This window comes from Equus caballus, chromosome 7 (assembly GCF_041296265.1).
Source record: "Equus caballus isolate H_3958 breed thoroughbred chromosome 7, TB-T2T, whole genome shotgun sequence".
NCBI classification, from domain to species: Eukaryota; Metazoa; Chordata; class Mammalia; order Perissodactyla; family Equidae; genus Equus; species Equus caballus.
This window is the reverse complement of record NC_091690.1, coordinates 61,162,713-61,187,845: the sequence shown is the minus strand read 5'-3', so window position 1 is coordinate 61,187,845 and position 25,133 is coordinate 61,162,713. Positions and strand designations below refer to the sequence as shown.

Here is a 25,133-nt window from a genome sequence, read left to right as displayed (position 1 = left end):
TGGGGCCAAGTGGTTAAGTTTTCGTGCTCCATGTTGGTGGCCCAGGGTTTCGCCAGTTTGGATCCTGGGCACGGACGTGGCACTGCTCATCAAGCCATGGTGAGGGGGCGTCCTACATGCCACAACTAGAAGGGCCCACAACTAAATATACAACTAGGTACTGGGGGGAATTGGGGAAAAAAAGCAGAAAAAAACAAAAAGAAGATTAGTAACAGTTGTTAGCTCAGGTGCCAATCTGGAAAAAAAGAAGAAAGTAAAAATCATCTGTAATTTTACTATGTAGTAATTACTAACATTTTAGTGTTTGTTTTTTAATTCTCTTCCTTCTCCAGCGTACATACATAAATATATAAACATAGATGCACATTCACATTTCACATTACATACCCATTTTTTAAATAATTGGGGGCACATCATTTTGTGACATCTTTTGTGTCTATGCAATGCAGTTTTTATTACTCATGCTATTAAATAGTCATTTTTTGGAGGGTGTACTCCGACCTTTTCACTTAGTATGGTTATATCTTTACTACAATGGGTTGGTTTTATACATACACATATATGCACAGCCCCACTCAAAATGTTGGGAGACAATGAAATAATGACAATTTGGTTAATAATAATAGCATTTTGTTAGTTTTGGCTGTTAAAGTTGTCTCAAAACAAACAGTACAGCGTTTGTACTATGTAATTGTGAATATAAATTTTGCTGTGTGTGTTAGTGTTGTAGGGAGCAGGTAAAGAACTAAATAGTACTCTGAATAAGGGGCATCTCTATTAATGCTTTTGTTACTGTAAAAAGATCTTCCTTTGGGCTCCTTTATAGTTACTCTTATTACTCATGATATCTGTCAGTAAGCCCCAGTAAGTCTTGGTTATCAGAACAGTAGTTTATAGCCTTAATGATTAGCCGTTTTAAAAATTAGAAACTTGGTGCTGGCCTGGTGGCATAGTAGTTAACTTTGTGCTCTCTGCTTTGGCTGCCTGGGGTTCGCAGATTTGGATTATGGATGTGGACCCAGCACTGCTTGTCAAGCCACGCTGTGGCAGCATCCCACATAAAATAGAGGAAGATTGGCACAGAAGTTAGCTCAGCAACAACCTTCCTCAAGCAAATAGAGGAAGAGTGGAAACAGATGTTCACTCAGGGCCAATCTTCCTCACCAGGAAAAAAAATTTACAAACTTAAGGCAATTGAATTAATATCCATCTGAAAATGTTGTTTTCTTGTTTTATGTTAGCATATTTTGGAAGGAAAAGTGTGCAGTTTTTAAAATAGTATAGTTTTTTAGATTTTTATTTATTTATTTTTTATTTTTTTGGCTAAGGAAGATTTGCCCTGAGCTAACATCCGTGCTAGTCTTCCACTGTTTTTTAGTATGTGGGCCACCAGTATAGCATAGCCACTAACAGAGCAGTGTAGGTCCATGTCCGGGAATTGAACTTGGGCTGCTGAAGTGGAGCACACCAAACTTAACCACTAGGCCACCGGGACTGGCCCTGGATTTTCAGAATTGAGAGAGAATTGGTTGTTAAGGGCAAAATGTATAAAAAGTATATAGAAAAGGTATGATGTAAAGAATTAAATATTTTCTCTGGCTTCTGCTGAAGATATGGCTATAAAATGGTAGAAACATTTTCCTGGGGATAATATGCCAGAACCAGTTACTCATAAGAACACCAGCTGCTAGGATTCAACTCTGCCACAGTATGACTTAAGAGAGAACTCACAAAAGTTTGTGTTCACACGATTTCCCTTTATTATGTTGGTTGTGACAATGACTGAGGATTCCAGTCTTTCAAAATTCAGCATATGCTGCCATCAGTTATTTAAAATGTAATGTCCAGTGTGGTTCATTTATGTTTAGTTTAATTATAATTTATGACATTTAAAAATCTTTCTATTTAAGTCTTTTTGAAAACTTCTCTTCAATTTCATTTATGCCACCAAGTGTTCGACAATGCATGCATTTTAAAATTGTAAACATATATCTAGTATGCTTGTCTGTATCATTTGTTTTTTAATTTTAAACGTGCAGTGTCTTGAAACATCTGTATTTGATTTTTCAAACATAAGTTTTGAAAATCTTGATTTGTATGTTTTCTTGTAAGGCCACTTCAATTTAATTAGATTCAGCAGGTATTTATTATATATCACAGCTGTGCTGGGCATATGAGGATACAAAAGAAATACAAAATGGATGGTAAACTAGTTGAAGAAATTTGGCACATGAACTTGAAAGAAATAAACTGAAAGTATCAAATTCAAAAACAATTATAAACACAATCTTTCAAATTTGCTCCTCTACCCCTTCCCTTTGCAGCAAATAACATCAGCCATCCATCTAGTTACTTAGGCCAGAAACTTAGGAGTTTTAGCTATTCTTCTTATACTCCTAGTACAGTCCATCAGGAAATCTTAATCTACTTCTAAAATAGATTCTGCGTCTTACAGTGACTCCCCACCTCCACGGTTATAACCAGAGTCTGAGTCCTAACATCTCTTGCCTGAGCTGTCTGCCCTAACTGGTTTACATTTTCCCACTCTTGTCTTCCCATAGTCTGTCTTCCACATGGCAGTCAGAGTGATTGGAAACACAAATCAGAGCATGTCAATCTTCTGCTTAAAACTCAGAAAAACCTTCCCTTCCCACTGCACCCCAAGTAAAATTGAGATGCTTCACTGTGGCTTCCAAGGCTCTGTCTGGCAGCTGCCACCTGTCTGGCTTCATTTACTCTTTCTTATTCTTTACACTGGCTTGCTCTCTGTCTGTTGAACACTTGAAAGCTAGTTATTCCTTTACAACCTTTGCACTTGCTTTTCTTTTTGCTTGGAAATCTTTTTTTCCTTAGATTTTTCTTGGCTAGCATTTTCTCCTTAGATAGTTTTCAGCTCATCGTCACCTCCCAAGAGGGCCCTTCCTTACTGTTGGAGTTACAGCAGCTTCCCCTCCCTGCTCTACTCTCTACCTCGTAATCTTTTCTTTCTCATGGTCCTTAGAAGTACTGAAATTTTCTTATTTGCTTGTTAAATTGTTTTTCCTCCCTCACTGTGTATAAGCTGCTTAAAGGCAAGGACTCTTGCTTATTCACTGTCATATCCCTAGTACCTACAAACAGTGCCTAGCATATAATATATGCTCAATAAATAATTATTGAATGAATGTAGATTGGGAGCAAATACTCCTGAAATGGCAAAGATGAGAGAGAATGATCCTTCTCTTCTAAGTTGGTGAACATAATACCTTTTCTTCTTTTCCCCATCAGCCCGCTTTCCATTAGCCCCGAGACCTGAGTCCTTTAAGCCAGCTGAATGACATTGTTTTCCCACAGGAAGGTAAACAAAGGAGTAAGTGGATCTGCCTCAGCTGAGGTCCTGAACTAATAGATTCCTTTGTTGGAAGCTTTCTTAGAAGTACCAGGACTGGGGATGACATTCCTCTCTCTGTTCTTCCTTTGACTCTTTCAGTCACATTGAGGAATGTGTTTCTGGTACCCAATATAACGTTAGGCAATGTTGAGCTCTTATCTTCATTTTGTAGGAAGTGAGATACTTTGCTATCCAGGAGGAATAGGTTCCGTAAAGTTTCCATGGCTCGCTTGATCACAAAGATAGACCTACGTAGAGGGAGATTTTCCCAGATACTGCAGCCAAGCTTGTGAGCGTGAAAAGGGGAAATATTAGAGATACTCCTTCTTATTTTCTTTTATTGGATAATTTAATACCATGTTTTCAAGATCTGTCCGTATTGTTTTTACTTTGAACTTGACACCTTGTTTTCAAGACCTATGTGTATTGCTTCTGCCTGCTGCATTGTGTGCTAAAATATCCATCCCCTACATATTGCTTTCTAATACTTTCATTGAGATATAAATCACCTGCCATAAAATTTACCTCTTTAAAAGTTTATAATCCAGTGGTTTTTAGTATATTCACAGAGTTGTGCAACTGTCACCACTACCTAATTTTAGAATATTTCATCCACATTTTACTTGTTCATTCTTCCGGCAATGGATATCCAGATTTCTCCCAGCTCCTCAGCTCACAAACACTGTGGTGATGAACATCTTAGTACATGACTGTTTCATGAATTTCTCTGGGTGTGGATGGATAAAAGCTAAGAAGATGGATTTTTAGATCATGTACTTTCTGATAGAAAGACAGAATGAATGGCTTGGAATGTGAGAAAATATCCTTATTCTAGTAGTTCATTGCAGGTAGATTTATTGTTACTTTAGTAGAGAATTTTGTCTTGTGCTTCTTTGTCCTGTGTTTCTATCTGAAGGATTTGATTATTCATCCTAGAGATTTTAGGGTTAGAGGTTGAGCTTTGAAACTAGTAGGGACTTTGCTATAAATGGCTTGAAGGACGACTACAGGGTCAGTTAGATCAGAGGGTGTGATGGCTCTTTGGGCATGGATTATTATCATAACTAGTCTTTATACACCTTTGTTTTCTGTTTGCTTTGTAAAGATAATATAAAATATAGATTAAAAAATTGAAAGAGACAAATATAAAGGAAAATCATTAAAAACAAAGAGAGACAGATATGAAGAAGTAGAATTTTACAAAGAAATATAAATAAAAGAGATATAGGAAAGTACTATATAAGAAAGGAAACTACAAAATACAAAAACAACCCACATAATAAGCATTTGGCTTTTGTCGTCACTTGAAGGATGGTGTGGCTCCTCTTTACTGCTGGGCGGGCGTGGTCTCTACTGACACCCCTGGTAGGGGGAGGGGGAGCAGAGGCCTAGTTATCACCTGTTGGGGATGAAAGTCTCAGCTTTCTACTTGACTTTCTCCTCTGACTTCTCTCCATTGTAGGTGTTAGGGTGCCTTGTTACAGCCTCATGAGGCTCTCCACTTGGACATTGTTGGTGGGCGTTGGGCCACACTCTTTTTCTGTGGTGTTTGGCTGGGGTAGAGTGGTTATTGTCTGAAAATTGCTGTTTTGATAGGCTGCCCTTTTCCTGACCCTTTAGCAAGACAGAGCAGGTTTCTGTCTGTGCCTGTGAGCATTTCTGGTTTGTAGGCTTCTTCAACTTCAAGACTGGAAGGTATAGGCAAAAAGAAAACCTAGGTACTCACCACCACATCATTTTCTGGATCTCAAGATCTCTGGATGGTCTCCCTTTTTCTTTCTGCCTTTCAGTCTTTTGATGTTTGTTTTATCTATAATATTTAGGGTTTTTAGTTGTAATTAGCGGGGAATAGGGAAAATATGTATATCTGATCTTCCTGGAAGCAGAAGTCTTTTTCACATATAATTTTTGTATAGTACTCAGAAGTAGTGAAGCACATAAGGAAACAAGGCACCAGGATCAAAATCTGGCAGAAACAATAAACAACAGAAACAGACCTACAGAGACTATATGTATTTGAATTGTCTGAAAATGATATTAAACGAGTGTGTTTACTATGTTTGAAATAAAAGATGATTTCTAATTCAGGCCACATTGGAGTGGCAGTGAACAGATTTACCCTTCTGCCTGAAACAACAAGAAAACCAGACAAAATAAATGAAACAACAGTTTTCAAGACATTGTACATTAAGCAGTGAAGGACAGTGATCCCTGAAAGTTTGGAAACTAGTGAGATGAGCCCTGTGATTGCTTTGGCTTACTACCTGGAAAGCATTTGTAGGCCATGGAGCAGGGATGTAGAACTGAGGCAGAACCTGGTTGTATACCAGAGATGATGAGACAACTAGGAGTTCAAGGAGACAAGGTGGCTAGAGTTTGCAGGTAGGACAGGAGAGAGGTAGAGAGCTCCAGAGATATGCAGAGGGTCCCAGTGAGTAGTCACCTGAGTTCTGATCAGTGCATGCATGTGAGGAATCTGCCTGAGGCTGGAGAGAGAGCTAGCCAAACCCATTAGAGGGAAAGATCTTATGATCTCATGCAGGGCTAGGAGTAGCTGTTCCCACTATGAGAATAGAAAATTTCATAATTCATGGGGCATTGGGAAGAGTACTGGGAAGGATTTTTACCTCAGTGTAGGACAGAATTAGCCCTAGATTAAACACTACTCTGACCCCAACTGGAAAAAAAAAAAAAAGCAAGACATGAAAGGATGTGAATGTTGCCCAATACAAAAATATACAGCACTCAACAAGGTAAAATTCATGTTTGGCATATAATAACAAATTACCAGGCATGAAAAGACTCAGGAAAATATGACCCATAGATGAGAAAAATCAGTCATTTGAAACCAACTCAGAAATGATACCAATGGTAGAATTAGTAGACAAGGACATCAAAACAGCAATTATTACTGTACTCCATATTCTCAAGAAGCTACGGCAAATATTGAACACATTAAGCAGAGATATGGAAGATATAAAAAAGACTCAAATTAAACTTCTGGAGACGAAAGCTATAATGTCTGAGATGAAAAATACACAGGATTATTGGTTGTCAGACCTTGCAGAAGAAAACATTCGTGAACCTGAAGGCACAGAAATAAAAACTATCCAAATTGAAACACCAAGAGAAAATGAAAAATACAAACAGAATGTTAGTGATCTAACGGGACAGCTTGACTTGACCCAATGTGCATACAATTGGAGTCTCTAAAAGAGGGAAGTTCAGAAAAAGCATTTGGAGGAATAATGGCTGAAAATGTCTCAAACTTGATGAAAACTCTAAACTTTTAATATCCAAGAAGTTTAATGAACCTCAAGCACAAGGAACATGAAGGAAACTAATCATATCATAGTCAATTAAGCCAGTGATAAAGAGAAAAAAGCAGCCAGAGAAAAGAGAAACATTTTATACCGAGGAAGAAAGATTATGATGACAGCAGATTTCGCTTTGGGAATAATACAAACCAGAAGACAGTTAAGCAACATCTTTAAAGTACTGAGGAAAAAGAACTGTCAACCTAGAATTGTATACCCAGCAAAATGTCTTTAAAAAACAGGTGAAATAAAGACTTTTCCAGACATACAAAAGCTGAAAGAATTCATCAACAGCAAACTTGTAGTAGAGGAAATGTTAAAGTTTGTCAAAAAGTTTTCAGGAAAATGATAGCAGTTGGAAATCCAGGTTTACACAAAGAAATGATGAACAGTGGAAATGGTAACTACATGGGTAAACATAAAAGATACTTTTCTTAATTGTATCCCTTTGAAAGTGTAATTAATTGCAAAAATAATAGCAGTGTAGTTTGTGAGGGTTGTAACATATGTAAAAGTCAAGTGTACAACAACAATAACAAAGTTTAAGAGGGAAGAGATGGAAGTGTAATGTAAGATTTTTATACACTATGGGATATTGCATATCACTTGAAGGTAGACCATGATAATTTTAAGATTTATGTTATAAATGTCAAATCAACTCTAACCTAAAAGAAGCCACTTTAAAAGTAAAGTGACAAATAAATTAAGAGTAAACTAAAACAGATTAAAAGCAAAAGGTTAGAAAAAGATATATCATGCTCTCTTTAATCAGAAATAAGCTGGAGTGTCTATGTTAACATTAGACAGTAGATTTTAGAGCAAAGCATATTACTGAGAAAAAGAGCCTCCTTTCATAACAGTAAAGAGTTAAGGGAATTAAGAGGACATAAAAGTTCCTAAATGTTTGTTCACCTAATAACAGCTTCAAAATAAATAAAGCAAAAACCGACAGAACTGCAATGAGAAATATACAAATTTACAATTACACTTGGAGATTACAACATCCTTTTCTCAGTAACTGGTAGAGAAGATGAAAAGGAGATCATTAAGGATACACAATCCTTGAACGACACCATTAACTAACTTGGCATAATTGACATTCGTAGAGTACTCTTCACAACAGCAGCAGAACGCACGTTGTTTTCAACTGCCCTGAAGATTGATGTATTCTGAGCTCCAAAACAAGTCTCAAAGGATTCCAGTCATTCAATTTATTGTTTGGCCACAGTGGAATTACATTAGAAATGGGTAACCAGAAGATATCTGGAAAATCCCAAATATTTGAAAACTAACATACTTTAGAAGATGTCAAAATAGAAACTAGGAAGTACTTTGATGAATGAAAAAGCAAACACAACGTAACAAAACTTGTGGGATATATTTACTGCATACTTAGAGGGACATTTATAGCACTAAATACCTGTTTAGAAAAAGAAGAAAGGTGTCAAATCAATGACTTGAGTTTCCACCTTAAGAAACTAGAAAAAGACGGCACTTAAACCCAAAGCAAACCAAAGCAAGGAATTATAAATAGTAAAGTGAAAATAAGTGAAGAAAAATTAAACCCAAAGAAAAAAATCAATATACCTAAAGCTAGTTCCTTGAGAAAGTGAATAAAATTGATAAACCTCTAGCCAAACTGATCAAGGAAAAAAGAGAGAAGATACAAATTACCAATATCAGGAATGAGAGAGTGATATCAATACAGGCTATACAGATATAAAAAGTATAATAACTTGATATTTTGGACAAGTTTATGTTCATATATTTGACAACTTAGATGAAATTCTTGAAAGATAGAAACCACCAAAATTCCCTCAAGAAGAAACAGATAGCCTGATCAGCCCTGTATTTATTGAAGAAACTGGATTTGTAATTAAAAACTTTTGCCCAAAGAAAATTCCAGGCCTAGGTATCTTCACTGGTGTGCTCTAATAAATGTTTAAAGAAGAAATAACACCAGTTTTACTCAAACTATATTGCAAAGTTGAAGAGAAGCGATTCCTTCCAAATTTGTTCTATGAGGCCAGCATAATTTTGATATCAAAACAAGACAAAGACGTTACAAGAAAAGCAAACTGTAGACCCAGTATGCCTCGCCACTATAGATAAAATATTCCTAATGAAATTTCAGCAAATCAAATCCAGTGTTATATTAAAAGAATAATATATAACGACCAAGTAAGGTTTAGTCCATGAATTCAAGTTTGGTTTAACATTCAGAAATCAATTAATGTAATTCATCATATTAGCAAACTTAAAAAAAATAATCATCTCAAAATCAGTATAAACTTTCGACAAAATTCAACATCCATTTTTCATTAAAACACTCATGAAGCTAGATCAGTGGTTTTCAATCAGGAGGAGGGATTTTGTGCTCCCAGGGATGTTGGCAGTGTCTGGAGATCCTGCTGATTCTCATGACTGAGTGAGTGCTACTGGCACTTAGCAGTTTGAATCCTGGCTCACCATTTACTAGCTTTTGTCTCAGTTTCCTCATATGTCAAATGGAATAATTAATATATCATTTTTTGGTGATTATTATGAAGATTAATTAATATGGTCCAAGAGGAATAAGAAGCCATTAAACCTAGCGTTTTTTTATTGTGATAATGAATCATTCTAATAAGCAGGGAAAGTTGAGTAACTTAAAGAAATATTTGATTGTACATAGAGCTCTATTTTTGACTGCTTTTTAAGCTATATGTATATATATATATATATATTATGATAAATGGGTAATTAAGGATGAATAAAAAAGTGGCATACATTTTAAAATTACAGACATTGTTCCAAAGAGGGAATAATGTTTAGGTTATTAGCACCGCATAGTCATTTTGATAATGTATGATTAGTTTCCCAAATTTTCTGCCTAAAAACTGATGTGAAAGTAGGTTCTGGGAGTTGGGCCTGCCGTAGATGCCTTATTTACTTAAATCTAGGTGTTTACTTTTCTAGTTCTGCATTCTTTCACTCCATCTAGACTAAATACAGCCTTGTTAATTAAGTCTGGAAATACTGTTTTTCTTCTCATGGCTATAGAGTGTATGTAGGTGAGCACTAGGAAGCAGCACTCCCAGCAAAGCAGAGAGAAAACACTGAGTTTATTCCTCCCCCCCCCCCCGCTGCTTGCCTTAAATAAGACAAGAAATATTTATGAGGGCATATTTTTTTTTTGTTGTGAATTTAAAGGGAAATAATAAATTCAGTGTATTTTTTTTTTTTTTTTACCTTTCAGATATTTAATATATGGTTTTCCAGTATTTTTGTTTGCTTTTCTTTTTTCTTTTCTGAAATAAGCTCTTCAGAGTCTGGGATTTTATCGTTGTCTTCTTCTGTCTTTATAATTTCCTGTAGTAATAACCAGAATGTTTTGTATTCAGTGAATAATACCTGCATAGTTAATAATAGCTCATGTTTATCTATTGCTTTAATAAAGGCTTTTCCCATACATTTTTGCATTTAACATACCCAAACCATCCTGTTAAATAGGCATGATAGCTTTTATGATCTCATTTATAGAGTTTGCAGATGGGGTATGTGAGGATATATGACGTCTCTGACTTCATATTGATCGTATAAGATAAGGTAATATTGAAAACTCAGGCTTTAATGCTGGGTTTACTGCTTTTTCTAGGCTACTGTATCCTACCTAAATATTATTGAGTAATGACCTTCTAGAACATGAGACTTTTTAAATGGCTATTAAGAAACAATCCTTAAAAGTGGCAATAGTTCCAGTACAGAACATGATTGTTTTCATTTGTGGTCTTTTAATTAAGGTTAAATCCGGAGGTCTGGAATGTAATGGCAGTATTTAAAAAAATTTAGCACTACTGTGACAGCTTCAGGCAGCAGTTTGGGACGTTCACTCAGTACACTTCCATGTTAAATCATTTTATGTCACTTAGGTCTAGACGGTAAACATTAATTCTGTTTCTAGGAATTAAATGATTCAAGTGTGCTGAATGTTTAAATCCAAAGGAAAAATAACTTATTTAATTTATATTCATTTAGCCAACAATTTAAGTCCTCAGAAAACTTCTTTTATTACTTTACTATATTTTGTTGCTCCTTGGTCGTCTAACCGTGTTCAACCAGGTTTTTATGATTTTATGTTACTTTTATTTTGATATCCAGAAATATGATTTACCATAATATTTGGGAGTTTTTAAAAACAGAAGCAAAGAAGTATGACTTTCTTAATGTAATATATATTGTGCTCATTCCTATTGTGAAATACAAATTTAATTACAAGGTTAAATATCATCTTTGAATCATTTGTGTAAATTGGTTAAAATACTAAAGTCACCCTTAAAGAGAATTTGCAGGTAAGTGGCAAAAACACATTTACTAATTTAAGGGCTTAAATATCTTAATTTTAAAGTAATACATCATATTTTAAATTTTTTGAAGCAAAAGAAGTAGGTTTCCCATCATTTGTTGGATTATATGGCTGAATGGCAGGTCATAAGAGGGTCTATGATTGTTTTTCTACCAGTAAAATCTTGTACTATTTAGTGCTACCTCTCAGCAGACTTTCATAAACATAACATGAGCTTAGGCTAACAATTAATTGTATTGCTTATCACAAATGATTTATTATTGGATAAATTATGTCTAGCTGTATCCTAAAAGGTATAGATTCTGGAACTTTTTGCACTTTGGCATAAGATACACCATAATTGTTCAATAAAGTAAGCAGTCCAATGAAGAAATTCTTAAAGAGATATAAATGGGTTTACTGTGTAGCAGAAAAATAGCTCGTTTGGAATATGTCTCTAAGGCATGCCCTTTACACCTCTAATAACAATTAGCAAAGGAGAGGATGGAAAGTCCTGGCCCAGCTTATAAATGCCATTTGGTGAAAGACCTCTAGTGGATTTTCTTATTTCCATTTTGTTGAAAAAGTTACAGGAAGCAGGTAAGGACTAATTTTCCTGAAACTGGATCTTGTATTTGTGTTTGTGAGGAACTATTCATTTATAGAAAAAGAGAAAAAAAGGGAAGTGAAAAGGCAAGAAAAAGGTGTTTACTCTAAAATGTGCTTTGGTCACATGGACCTGAATCTTTCATCTCTGGTATTTATTATATTACCTCTCCAATTATATTTTTCTTAGATGGTTAATTGGAATAATAGTTTGATAAATATTTTTTTAACGATTTATCTCTATTCCATAAAACCAAACACTTGTGACAGGAATCTGGCTTATCGTACTAAATGTTAAGTTGTCTTTTTGTCCCTGAAAGTGTGGCAGTAATCTGGTACAGGTCAAGAGACAGAAAATGAGAAAGAGTGGAAAGCAAACTGGTATGGAATCTGGAGACTGAAATTCTGGTATCGGTTTTCATACTAGTTAGTGGCCATGTTGTTTGACTCCTTGGCCCCTGGTTTATTAGGCTGGGAACCCTGAGATCTTTTTTAGTACTTTTCAGTACTACTTCCATGCTTTGTTTTTGTCGCTAAGAAAGGCTTTCCAGCCACTGCTGCTTACTTACTGGTTGTATGGTGATCTTGGTCAAATCATTTTACTTCTGTGCCTCTATTTTCTCAGCTGTGAAGTGGGGATTATAATAGTATCCATCTCATAGAGTAGTGTGAAAATTAAATAAGATAATACACATAAAAGACTTACTATGGAGTAGTGAGATCTCAGTAATGTTTGCTTTTATTATTGTTTTTGTCATGTTGTTGTGACTATGATTATGATCATGTCTGTGAAGTCTTTACAGCATGGAAAATTGTTATCTGTGTTTCCATGAAGGGTATATCTTTGGAAAACTTGGTTGCTATGAAGGCAGCAAGTTTCCTTAGATTTAGAACTAAATCTTTAGACTTTAATTTGGTTTTATTTAGATATCTAGAAAGAATTCATTTTAATTCTCTCACTCCTTTTTTTCCCCCTAAGGTATATAAAGTAGTGATTAGATAAAGAACAGTTGATGTTCTGTTTTCATGTGGTTTTAGTAGTTTTTAATTAGAAATGGAAATATAATCATTGATTATGTTGTATGGAAAATTAAAAACAAGTTCATTGTTTTCTTGCATATAAACATGAACTACTGTGACACATCAAAGTCTGATTATAGACTGATCAAAGACATTGATTATTGGGTAAGTCTGCATCTGAAGTACAGATCTCAATACAGAGAAGGTGTCATCTGGCAATAAGTTGTCTGTTAAAAAGAGAAAAAAAACATTCAAGAGTGTTGTAGATGGTAGACTGGGCATGGTCATTTACTACTTACGTCTTTTCCTCCTTTCTTCCAAATTTTAATGAAATGGTAGCAAATGTTTGGAAAAAGGAAGAAGTCTATAAAAATGTTGAAAGGGACTAGAGATTTTAATGAGTTTCTACAAACTGGAATCCTAATCTTAATAACTAAAATCTAGGGAGGAGTAAATTATCGTCTAGCACTCATGGGTGAATGCTGCAGGAGAGGTTGGAATCATCCTTCATGGTAGAACTCTGGAAAGACTTCAAGCCGGGAGCCTCAAAAAGAGCAAGAGTCAAGAGGGGTGTATCTAGAAGAGTGGAGGCATTTGCCCTAGACAACAGGATAAGAGGAGTTGGATGATTCAGGATAACTTTATCCAAGATGTGGAGGAAAGGGAATCCTTGTGTGCTGTTGGTGAGAATGAAAATTGGTACGGGCACTATGGAAAACAGTGTGGATGTTCCTCAAAAAATAAAAAATAGAGCTACCATATGATCCAGCAATCGTACTTCTGGGTTTATATCCGAAGGGAATGAAATCACTGTCCTGAAGAGAGATCTGCGTGTTCATTGTGGCGTTATTGACAATAGCCAAGACATTTAAAGAACCTGTGTGTCTCTGGATGAATGAATGGATAAAGAAAATGTGGTGGAATAATGGAATAACAGTGGAATATTATTCAGCCATAAAATAGAAGGAAATTCTGCCATTTGGGACAATTAAGTTGGATATTGAGGGCATTATGCTAAGTGAAATAACTGAGATAGAGAAAGACGAATACTGTATGATCTAACTTATATGTGGAGTCTAAAAAAAGCAGATGTGGGGCCAGCCCTGTGGCCCAGTGGTTAAGTTCACGTGCTTCCCTTCAGTGGCCAGGGTTTTGCCAGTTCGGATCCTGGGTGTGGACATGGTACCGCTCGTTGGGTCATGCTAAGCCGCGTCCCACATGCTACAACTAGAAGGACCCACGACTAAAAATATACAGCTATGTACCGGGTGGCTTTAGGGAGAAAAAGGAAGAATAAAATCTTTAAAAAAGCAGATGTCATAGAAACAGAGTAGAATGATGGTTTCCAGGGGCTGGGGGTGGGGGAAATGGGGAGATGCTGGTCAGTGGGTACAAACTTCCAGTTATAAGATGAGTAAGTTTTGAGGTTTTAATATATGGCATTGTGACTGTAGTTAATAATATTGTAATAATATGGTATTATATCCTTTAAAGTTGCTAAGATAGTAGATGTTAAATGTTTTCACCATGAAAAAAGTAATTATGTTAGGTGATGGGGAGGGGTTAACTAACCTTATTGTGGTAATCATTTTGGCAGTGTATGCGTGTATGATATCACATTGTACACTTTAAACTTACACCATATTATATTTCAATAAAGAGGGACAACAAATAGATGTATAAGCATATTATGTAGATTTATGGTGATAATCTAGCTGAATAACTAAAGTCATAAATAGTTAATGTGAATTTTGGCTTGCCAGTTGAACTGGGACTAAAAGTATTCACTTTCATTTTATGTCACCTCTCTGACTTTGTTCTCTCTCTCTCTATTTTATTTTATTAATATTATTATTTATTTTTACCCAGGTGTGGTTATGGGTTGGGAGTTCTCATTATCAAGATCGCTGCCGTTAGGATGTACAGAATAGCTAAAATTAGTATAACACAAAACATTCACTAATTCTTACTCAAACAGTCCTCTTAGGTTAGCATTGTCATTGTCCTTCTCAATCTCTAGATGATGTCCTCTGTTGCACATATTTGATAATTCAATGGAAGTTCAATACAAATAATTGGAAAATGAAATTTCAGGTTTTTGTAAAAGATATGGCATTTTATGAAGCCCCTAAAAGTTAATATTTATGACAAAATTGAGACTTGTGGGCTTGGCAGTTAACAGCTGAAGATACTTTTTGAAATTTTTCTTTATTTTTCAAGTTACGGTTAGACCATTTCCTCACTATTTACTCTGCAATTTCAGGCCTTGTTTTAAGTTCAACAAAATTCTCCTTGTGAGTTTTTGGTTTTAAATATTCTTAGATAATGTGGACCTTCTAAAGTCCTTTTTAAAAATATTTAATTGGGTTAAGGAAAAAAGTACTTAGAATACAGCTTAAGAGCCCAAGGATAGAAAACAGTCATCCTTTCTGCCCAGTCATTGTGTTAGACTTGGTCCCCAGGGCTGAGGTTGATTTTTGAAGTTTCCTCCAAGTGTCAGGGACTTGTAGTTTATACTGACAAGGTGAAACGAAGGTCATTGTATTGGTGGTAATGTAGGGCTTTCTATAAGCTGCTCATTGAGTTGTACGTTTTAGAATCATGGACTACACTATAACACTTAAGCTGTTTTTATATGTGTTACAAACCACTGTAAATAAGAAGGGCAAAAGAAACACAGTGCTCATACTGATTGTGACCTCAGGGAGATACCTGCATAGGGCTTGGGAGTAATTGTATAGACTAGTCAGCCAAGGAGGCAGTACTTGTAATGGCGTGTGACTTGTACGACAGAGGTTTTGACAAACTAGCTAGTCCTGCAGATAGCTTGAAAAATGGTAGTCTAGAATAGACCACTGACCGTATTCTGGTATATTCAAGCATCGTCATCTTTATTTGTTATCTTTGAACTTAAACAAAAGCAGCATATATGAAGAATTTTGGAGAAGTGTTGAATATTGAGCTCTGTAAGAGAAGCCCTGGTAATTAATTTGTCAAAAATGGGGACTGATTAAAGACTTAATGATATAATTTATATTGTAGTTTTAAAAATGTATTAAAGAATTGTGTTTAATTTTGAGAAATTTTTATAAGCCAGATCTTAAAAAGAACATTTCTATACTGTCTATTATTTTGTTTAAAGAAATTCATAATAATGCTCAAGGCCTGTGACGTTTTATTAATACCTTCTTAATAATTAAACCTAAATTCTAGATCATTTTAGTTTATAGATTTTTTCCTCTACGTTGGGAATGACTTTAGTGACTATATTCTCTAAAGATTTCTGATTCTAGTGGAACATTTTTAAAGGTAAAATAAAGTGATTTTATTGGTCTTGAGAGCTATGGTTTATCCCTACCCTACCTCGTGGCTGTTCCTGTTTATTTCAGTAAACACTTTTATAGTCACCTTCACTTTTATACTTACGCAACTGAACTATATTTACATTGAGTTTACTACCTTTGAGGTCTATAAATTGTGTAATTTAATGACTTACCTGGCATTGACTTTTCTATTAATTTTTTACATCTAGCTGATATTAAGTAGATAGTTAAATTTAGAAATAGTCACTCTTGAGTATTTGTTATTCAGCTTTTTTGGGAGTACTGTTTATAAGAGAAGTTTTCCTATAGCTTCAAAGTTTTCCTTTTACAACAAACAAAAGTTTTATACACATAGCAATTTGAATTTAATGTCACAAACGAAACAGAAAAAGAGTAGAGCCTGTAATATTTAAGTTCATTATTGGGCTGGTCGTTTTTGAATCTCAATCTCAGAAGATTTTTGGGAAACTTGTAGCATAGTCTTAGAAATTCATTAAACATTAAATTGGTTTCTGTAGAATTTGGTTTATTTAACACAGCAAAATGAAAAAATATCAATCTGTTTACTTTTCATTTACCTAAGAATGTAGATTAAAGATAATTTTAGTTACTTTTAGGAAATCTAAAGATTAAAATAGGTTTATAGAATCACTTTTAAATTTTTACTCTTGAAGAAAATCAACTAAGATTCATTCTGCTATTGTTTTATAGTTTCACCCCACTCTGGCCAGTGATGCGTATGTGACAGTAGCTATTAATTGACGTGCTGCAAGTGCATGTATTGACATAGTTTACAATGTAAAATTCCACGTTTGCTAGATCTAGAATTGGCAGAATTCATCTGGATAATTGCTAGGTTTTATAAACATACTTTTGTTGTGCTTAAAGTCAGAAAACAGTGACATCGAAAGTCTATGCTTTTCTCACATATGGCTTTAATTTGCATTTTAATCAGAATATGGAAGTCATTACTTTGACATCTGAAACTGAGGTAGCAATAAAAAATTATCACTAACAGGACAGCAGACACAATTTATTTTGTGTTTATTACTGGGTGGCCTTCTTGAAACTTTCCTGAACTTAATTGGTTCCAGATATTAGAAAATTACGATTAAATTATGACATTTATCTTGGATGCATTTAAGGTGAACTGTCTTAATAGGATTGGTATAAATTAATGATTAATATCTATTAAAGTTTATAGCATATGTGCACAATCATACATATATATCCGTATGTATATATATGTAGATATATAGACAGGACCAAAAAGATTCATTTGAAAATGCTAAATGGCTTAATTATAGTTAATATCTCTGAAATGGGAACATTGGTGAGAAAAGAATTTCAGCTTTTTTTCTAAATATTATTTTGAGTCTTATAGTGGGGATATATTATTTCTATAATAAAATAATTTACAACATGAGATGAAATTTCATTAATTTTTAAATTTTATTTGAACTAAAATCTGCAGTTAGAATTGTTTAAAGTACTGTTTAATAAATTATTAAAACAAATTAATTTATAATGAAGAAAAAAATGTATATTGTTCTACGATCTAGAACTTGCTTGTTTTCTTGAATTTCTAAGATAATTTATGCACTCAGCAAATATATCTTGACTCCTCACATGTTCCATACATTGGGCTAAGTGTTGGGGAAAATAATGATGAATAAAACATGGTTCTTGTCCTTGAAAAACTCAGGGTTTAATGAAGTATAAGTCCCGGCAAATAGATACATTTCAAAGTGATATGGTAAATATTGTTTTAGTGATGTGGAGGAGGGACAGAACAGTTTGCTGGGAAATGTAGGGAACAGTTTTCCTGTTATAAAATTGAGTTTAGTGTGGAAGAATAAACAAGTAATTAGTCATACTGGGTTTTACAAAGCAGGAAGCATAGCATGTTAGAAGTGTATATAACAATGTTAAATATAGGCGAAGCTTCTGGAATATTGAGTGGTATGAAATGGGACTGGATGGGGATTGGGGTCTGATTGTAAAGGGCATTGTATACTGAGCATAGGTATTTACATAATATTTTATTAAGAAATTAACTATAGAAGTTCCATAGCATGATCAAACTTGCTATTTTAGGATAATCATCCTGAAAATTCTCTTAAGGATGATGCATAATAAAGCAAATTAAGAGTCTTATTCCACATCCTTCCACTGTACCCAGCTTCTTCATGATGACTAACATCATCTAACTTATTTCACAAAATGAGATACGTCAGACTATTCTTTTTTTTTTTTTTTTGAGGAAGATTAGCCCTGAGCTAACATCTACTGCCAATCCTCCTCTTTTTGCTGAGGAAGATTGGCCTTGAGCAAACATCTGTGCCCATCTTTCTCTACTTTTATATGTGGGATGCCTGCCACAGCATAGCTTGATAAGCGGTGCATGGGTCCATGCCCAGGACCCGAACTGGTGAACCCTGGGCCAATGAAGGAGAGCCCACGACCTTAACCACTCCACCACCAGGCTGGCCCCACATCAGACTATTCTTGACTAGCATCTTTGTGTTTTGCTGATCTTTTGTGAAATCTTGACTTATTTTAAAACTTTAAATCATTTTCCTATAATAAAAATCCCTAGATTTTTTGATTTAGGTTTTTAATCTATTCAGCTACTGCTTGGTCATCTCTCACTGATCCATTTTAGAATTCTACTATTCATGTCCCAGGTATTATGCTTAAGGCCAGGGATTGACAAACTTCTTTTGTATAGAGTCAGATAGTAAATATTTCTGGCTTTGTGGGCCATATGGTCTCTGTGGGAACTATTCAACTTTGCCAATGTAGGACAAATGCAGCCATAGACAATATGTAAACAACTGAGTGTGACTGTGCTCCAAAAAAATTTATTTTGGACATTGAAATTTAAATTTTATACAATTTTCACATGTCAGGAAAGACTATTCTTTTTTTTTTTATGAGGAGGATTGGCCCTGAGCTAATGTCTGTTGCTAATCTTCTTCTTCTTGCTTGAGGAAGATTGTGCCTGAGCTAACATCTGTGCCTGTGTTCCACTACTTTATACGTGGGATGCTGCCACAGCATGGCTTGATGAGTGGTGTGCAGCTCCACACCAGGGATCCAAACCTGCGAACCCGAGGTGGCTGAAGTGGAGTGTGTGAACTTAACCACTACACCTCTGGGCCAGCCCCTATACTTTTTTTTTTTTTAAATTATTTTATTGAGTTCATATTGGTTGATAACATTTGATTTCAGATGTACATTATTATATATCAGTTTCTCTATAGACTGTATTGTGCTCACCACTGATAGTCTAGTTTTTATCCCTCACCAAACATGTCCCTCTTTACCCTTTTCGGCCACCCTCCCTTTCCCTTCCCCTCTGGTAACCACTAATCTGTTCTCTTTGTCCATGTGTTTATCTTACACATATGAGTGAAATCGTGTGGTGTCTGTCTTTCTCTGTCTGGTGTTTTATTTCACTTAACATAATACCCTCAAGGTCCATCCACGTTGTTGCAAATGGGACAATTTTGTCTTTTTTAATAGCTGAGTAGTATTCCATTGTGTGTATATATATATATATACACATCGCATCTTCTTTATCCATTCGTCAGTTGATTGGCACTTGGTTTGCTTCCACATCCTGGCTATTGTGAATAATGCTGCAATGAACATAGGGGTGCATAAATTTCTTTGTATTGAAGACTATTCTTTTGATTAAAAAAACAACAACTATTTGTATTAGTTTACTAGGGCTGCTGCAACAAATTACCACAAACTAGGGTGGCTTAAGACAACAGAAATACATTTTCTCACAATTCTGGGGGCTAGCACCTGAAATTAGGGTGTTGGCAGGGCCATGTTCCCTCTGCCGTCTCTGGGGAAGAATCCTTTGTTACCTCTTGCAGTTTCAGGTTGCCCCTGGCAATCCTTGGCGCTCTTGGCTTTTAGCTGCATCATTCTAATTTCTGCCTCCATCTTCACATGGCCGCCTTCCTTGTGTGTATGTTTCTATATCCAAATCTCCCTCTCCTTTCTCGTATAGACACCATTCGTTGGACTTAGGGCTTACCCTAATTCAATATGACTTTACCGTGATTACATCTGCAAAAGCCCTGTCTCAAAATAAGGTCACATTCACAGGTACAGGGGTTACGATTTCAACCTAATTTTTAGGGGGACAGTACTCAACCTGTAATTCTATTTAAAAATATAAAAACCATTCTTTGCTCCTGGGCCATACAAAACAGGTGGTGGGTGGATTTGGCCCATGGCTGTATTTGCTAACCTCTGCTCTAGCCAGCGTTTTTTCATTTATTCTCTGATTGAACATCTTACTGTTACTGGGAAACAAGGTGAGAGTTAACATGTATTGAGCCTCTGCTATCTTCCAGACATTTTGCTGAGTGTTTTGACATCTTTTGTCTTGTTTAATCTTCAAGCAACCCTATAAGGCAGTTCTTATCATTACCATCAGCAGCTTAGGAAACAGACTGAGAACGTTGCTAAATTAGCTTTTCAAGCTCACATCACATAGGCAGCAAATAGTGAATCTAGGATTTGAATCTGCATCTGAAAGTGAGTGACGTTAATGTTTTTCTTTTTCTACTATATCTCTATAGTTTTTGAGTATGTAGTGACTTCATACTACTCCTTGGAGTAGATCCATAATCCCTAATCTTTGTTTTAGCTCTTCGCTAGGTTGATGCACGTTCACAGTGTTTCATATGTTTATTACAGTTACTTTGGTTTTGTGTAACAGAAACCGATTTGGTTAGCTTAAGACAAAAATAGAGATTAAGGGAAGGACATTGAGATGGTTCACAGAATTGAAGGAAGTGCTAAACAATCAATCTCAGGAAAGACTGGAACCAGGGCAGCCACCGGGAACTCAGCAGTAGGACCTTTTTTTAATTGACACTCTTGTTAAAGTGACTTGCCTCCAACATCCCTACCCCACTCCCTTCCCCCTTGCCTTTACCCTAAAATTTTAAATCCTTTGCGGTGAGAATCTGATTGGCCTAATTTGGATATAGTGTATCTGATCCTGGATCAAACAACTATGGCAGGGTCAGGGACAGCAAGGGAAGCAGGCATAGCCCAAATGTGACCTCTGGATTATTCTTCATAAATTAAACAGCATCCTGAGTTTTGCCAATAACATCTTTTGCATCATACACGTTCATGAGGCTCCTGTGTGCACAGAGGGTCAAATGGAATAATCCCCATTTAATACGTGGTATGTGTCATTGTTGTTTCCTGGTCGTGTACCTAAGTCAGTGGCAAGTCTGAATTTAGAAATCTGGGGTAAGTTATATTCTCCTCTGCTCCCCCATGGCACTTAGTTTATGATTCTGGAGAGGCAGTGTCCCTCGCTTGCTCATCCCTCCTTTCTTGTCTCCCTTTTTCCCTTGCTCTTCCCCTTCTGCTTCTCTTCTCTGTCATTACACTGGTAAGCTCTTCTAGAGCTGAGATTTTATTTTAGTCATATTTGTGTTCTAATGAGCCAGATCCTGAGAAGAGCTTGTGAAAGTGTGTTCAGGGAGAGTGAACGGTAAGTAAATAGGCCTCTAGATGGGAGCAAGCTGGGTACTTTTGATTTGTAGCCAGGAAGTTATGGCTGGACAGACTGGCACAAAATGAGGTGGGAAAAATAGGCAAAGGATATTCATATTTAGGATATTGTGGGCCATAGTGAGGAATTTAGACTTTATTTTACGTTTAATAGAGAACTTTTGGAGACTTTTAAACAGAAGAGTAAATGATATGATTTGCCTTTTAAAATAGTTGGTCTAGCTGGTTTGGGAAGAAATAATTGTAGGGGAGAGGGCAGCAGTATTGCAAGCCTTGGGGCCAGTTCTCAGGCTGTTGTAGCAGATTTTAAGATCTCCCGAAAATTTAAATTTCAAGTAAGGTTGATTAAATTAAACTTTACAGATAGTTTATTTAAGTGAAGATACATTTTGGTTAGCCTCTAAAATTTATACTAATTTGTTTTACTCTTTTACCAAAGCAAAATTTGTAGTCAGTACATGGAACATATACCTTCTCTTTCAGTGCCATCCCCCACCCTCACCCTACCCCCGCCCAGCCCCATGCCTTTTCTCCTCTATCACTTGTTTTCAACAGTGGTATGAAGAAACAATATTATATTGAGATCTACTATGAGGTATGCTTAGTAAATTTTTACTTGTACTAGTGAACATATTATGATTCTTTAATCATAACTGTCCCTGAATTGCATCCTGATATTCTTTCTTGAGTGGGATACAGAGGAGTGATCTACAGCTAGCATGACATTAATTACCCATAATCTTGTGAACGCCCATGGTTCCCACCTTAGGGGTCATCGTTCAAAAAAGATTGAAACCCCTGTTTCAGATGAGAGGTAACTATTTTATTTGTTTATTAATCATTTTAGTTTTATTTCAGTTAGAAATTATCTTTTAAAATTAGAACATTTATATGAAAGTTATTTGTTAATTTTAAAGTGCTATACAAATATAGAGTATTTTAATTCACAGGATCAATATAAATCTTTATTGATCACTTTGAAAAATAATTATAATTCACATCTTTATCAATGGCCTCTTGAAACTTAATTTTTGTGTCTCTTTAGAAGTCTGGACTATTGTGCCTATACATAAATGTATATTTTTACATGTATGGTAGCATCAGAAACTTTTTATCTTTTATTTCACTTTTATCAAATATTTTAAAATATTTTACTTAACAGTTGTTGATAATTATTAATCTTATCATTAAAAAATGACAGTTTAAACCACCATAATTAAAACAATGACATTATTTAACTTTCTAGCAAAAAATTTAGTATATTATATTCTGCTTTTCTTTTGAGAAGGAAATTTAGTCTTTGCTAATAGCGTATCGATTTAGAAGTGCTATGGTTTTTTTTTTTTTCTGTTTTTCATGTATCACACTAGATATCTACACACTTGGGGGAGAAAGGGACTTATTGATTGTTTGATTATGAATCTGATATTTTTAAAAAGACACGTTTTCCATTTTTGGTGTTAAAAATTGCTAAAAGAATAAAGTCCCTATGAAGTGCAGCCTATGCGTGTTTGGAAGTAGTAGAAAGGAAGCATTACATTTAAAGAAGGCTGGTTTTAATTTGTGTAGGCATATATACTGTATGTGTTTATAAAATTTATGTTTGGATTCTGAATTCTTATTAGAGTAATTTATGGTGGAAATAAAAGTCAACAGCAGAGGCAAACTAGTACAGGAAATGGTGAGAAATTGTGGAATTAGGGGGAATGATTAAGAATTGGGATCTATTACATTCTTTTTAAGAACACATATACAAGTGTAGATAAAAAAGGCTAAGTTCATTTACCATATATTTATTAACAGCCTGGCCTGGTAGAAAGCAACATTGATTGAGCAATTTTGGATTTTTTCCAACTCCTGTTTACTTTGTTAAAACCATAACAAGGCAATCTGGTTCCTTTTGACTTAAGACAAAGAATTCAATATTGCGGCACTGTTTATAGGTTGTTAAATATTTTAGTTTGGTGTCTGAGGATAATGTTTAGCATTGTGTTCAATTAGTGTGAACTAACCAGTTGAAGTGCCAGGTTCTTAAATGTCTTACTTCAATTAATACAAAATACTAAGGGCCCCATTCATTCCAAGTTGCTTGCTCCATGGGTGCCAGCCACACAGTCTCCATAAGCAGGCTTTTCTGGGGACTAATCAAGACTCACGGCCTCCAGGTTTTGTGGCACTGGCGTTTCAGTATCTGAAACATCACTTTTTCTTTTTATGAGCTTCTCTTTTGATCCCAAGTTCTTTCTCCCATTTTAAGTTGTGCATGGAATTGAACTTGTATGATACTGTAATGTAGTTAGAAATAGTTGTAGTATGGTCGAGAATACTGGAAAGTTATAACAATAAATAAACCCAAGTGAAACTTTATGCCTATTTAGGATATTGCTCTTCAGTAGACAAAACTTTCACTCAATTAAGGACAACAATAATGTTGTTTCTTGCTATTGGTGTTAGGGCCAGATGTTGGTAAAATGGTGAAGTAGGCAATTTTTTTGTTTGGTACTCTCCCACCTTTTTTTCAGCATCTCTGTTCCTATTTCTGTTTTTCAGCATCTTTGTTCCTATTTCTGTTTTTTCTTCAGGTGCATATCCTTGTCAGCTAACTTTTCATAAGTTTCCTGTATCCAAAGATGTTTACAACTTAATGCAAATGTTTGTTAATGAGTGAAAAATCCTGAATGTGCAACAGAATACAATAATGCAAATGTGGTTTCAGGCACTGTGAGAGGAAATGAAAATCTGTTTTGGAGGTGAGAGGGACTTTCCACATCTCTTAAATCCAAATAGGCGTAAGTGCTCTGACTATCTGATCATGCTGGACCTGCAGTCTTACTTTGGCTTTATTGTGTACAGTCCCAGTTATTCTCTGAATTGGTTATGTAGATGACGGAGAAATTGTATACTCTGTATAGAGAGTTGTATAGTCTGGTAAAACTCTTGGCTTCTAACCTTTCATAATCTCCTGTTAAGAATATTAGAGCCAGAAAACAAAACTGTAGCCCCACTACACTCTGATGACACCTTTTTTCCTAGTCTTAATTGTGTGTGTGTGCATGTTAGCATGTATAATTGCATGTGTGTGCATTATGTGAGTACACATACTTCCTTCAAACCTTCTACTCCTCTGACCTGAGATCTTTGCTCCAGCTATTTAAACTCTCTGGATACTCTTTTTTTCTTATAGGTTTCTGTTGCTTGTAATAAGAGGATCTTTAGCGAGCAAGTGTCTGTGATTTTCTTGCTACCAAGAGAAGGCTAAGGAAATGCTTTTGATGACTGAGTTACCACCACATGTATGGCACCATTAAGTAGGTAGTCAATAAATATTTATTGGAGAAAGGAATAATTTCACTTCAAAGTTTCTTTAGATACTTTGAGGATACTTGGTGAATTTTCTTTTGTTGTCCCAGAGAAAAATATTGCTAGAGAATGAGAACTGTTATTTGTTTCTAGAATGGAAAAGTTGTTTTTTATTGGTTTTTAGCCGTTATTAGAATGTCATCTGAATAAAAGAGAAAATTTTACTTCTTTCTTTCTAATCTGGATGCCTTTTATTTCTTTTCCTTGCATTATTGCACTGGCTAGGACTTCCACTGTGATATTGAATAGACATCGAG

At 35.3% G+C, this 25,133-nt stretch overlaps 1 protein-coding gene and 1 long non-coding RNA gene across 3 annotated transcripts in view; one reads left to right on the top strand and one right to left on the bottom strand.

Moving 5' to 3' along the window:
* Positions 1 to 25,133, top strand: part of TMEM135 (transmembrane protein 135) — a 241,190-nt gene that overhangs the window by 56,602 nt on the left and 159,455 nt on the right. The window lies entirely within an intron of this gene.
* Positions 9,901 to 25,133, bottom strand: part of LOC138925025 (uncharacterized) — a 28,108-nt gene continuing 12,875 nt past the window's right edge. Inside the window, exon 2 of the long non-coding RNA XR_011440656.1 lies at positions 9,901 to 10,038. This is a non-coding gene — a long non-coding RNA (uncharacterized lncRNA). The remainder of the gene's footprint in view (positions 10,039 to 25,133) is intronic.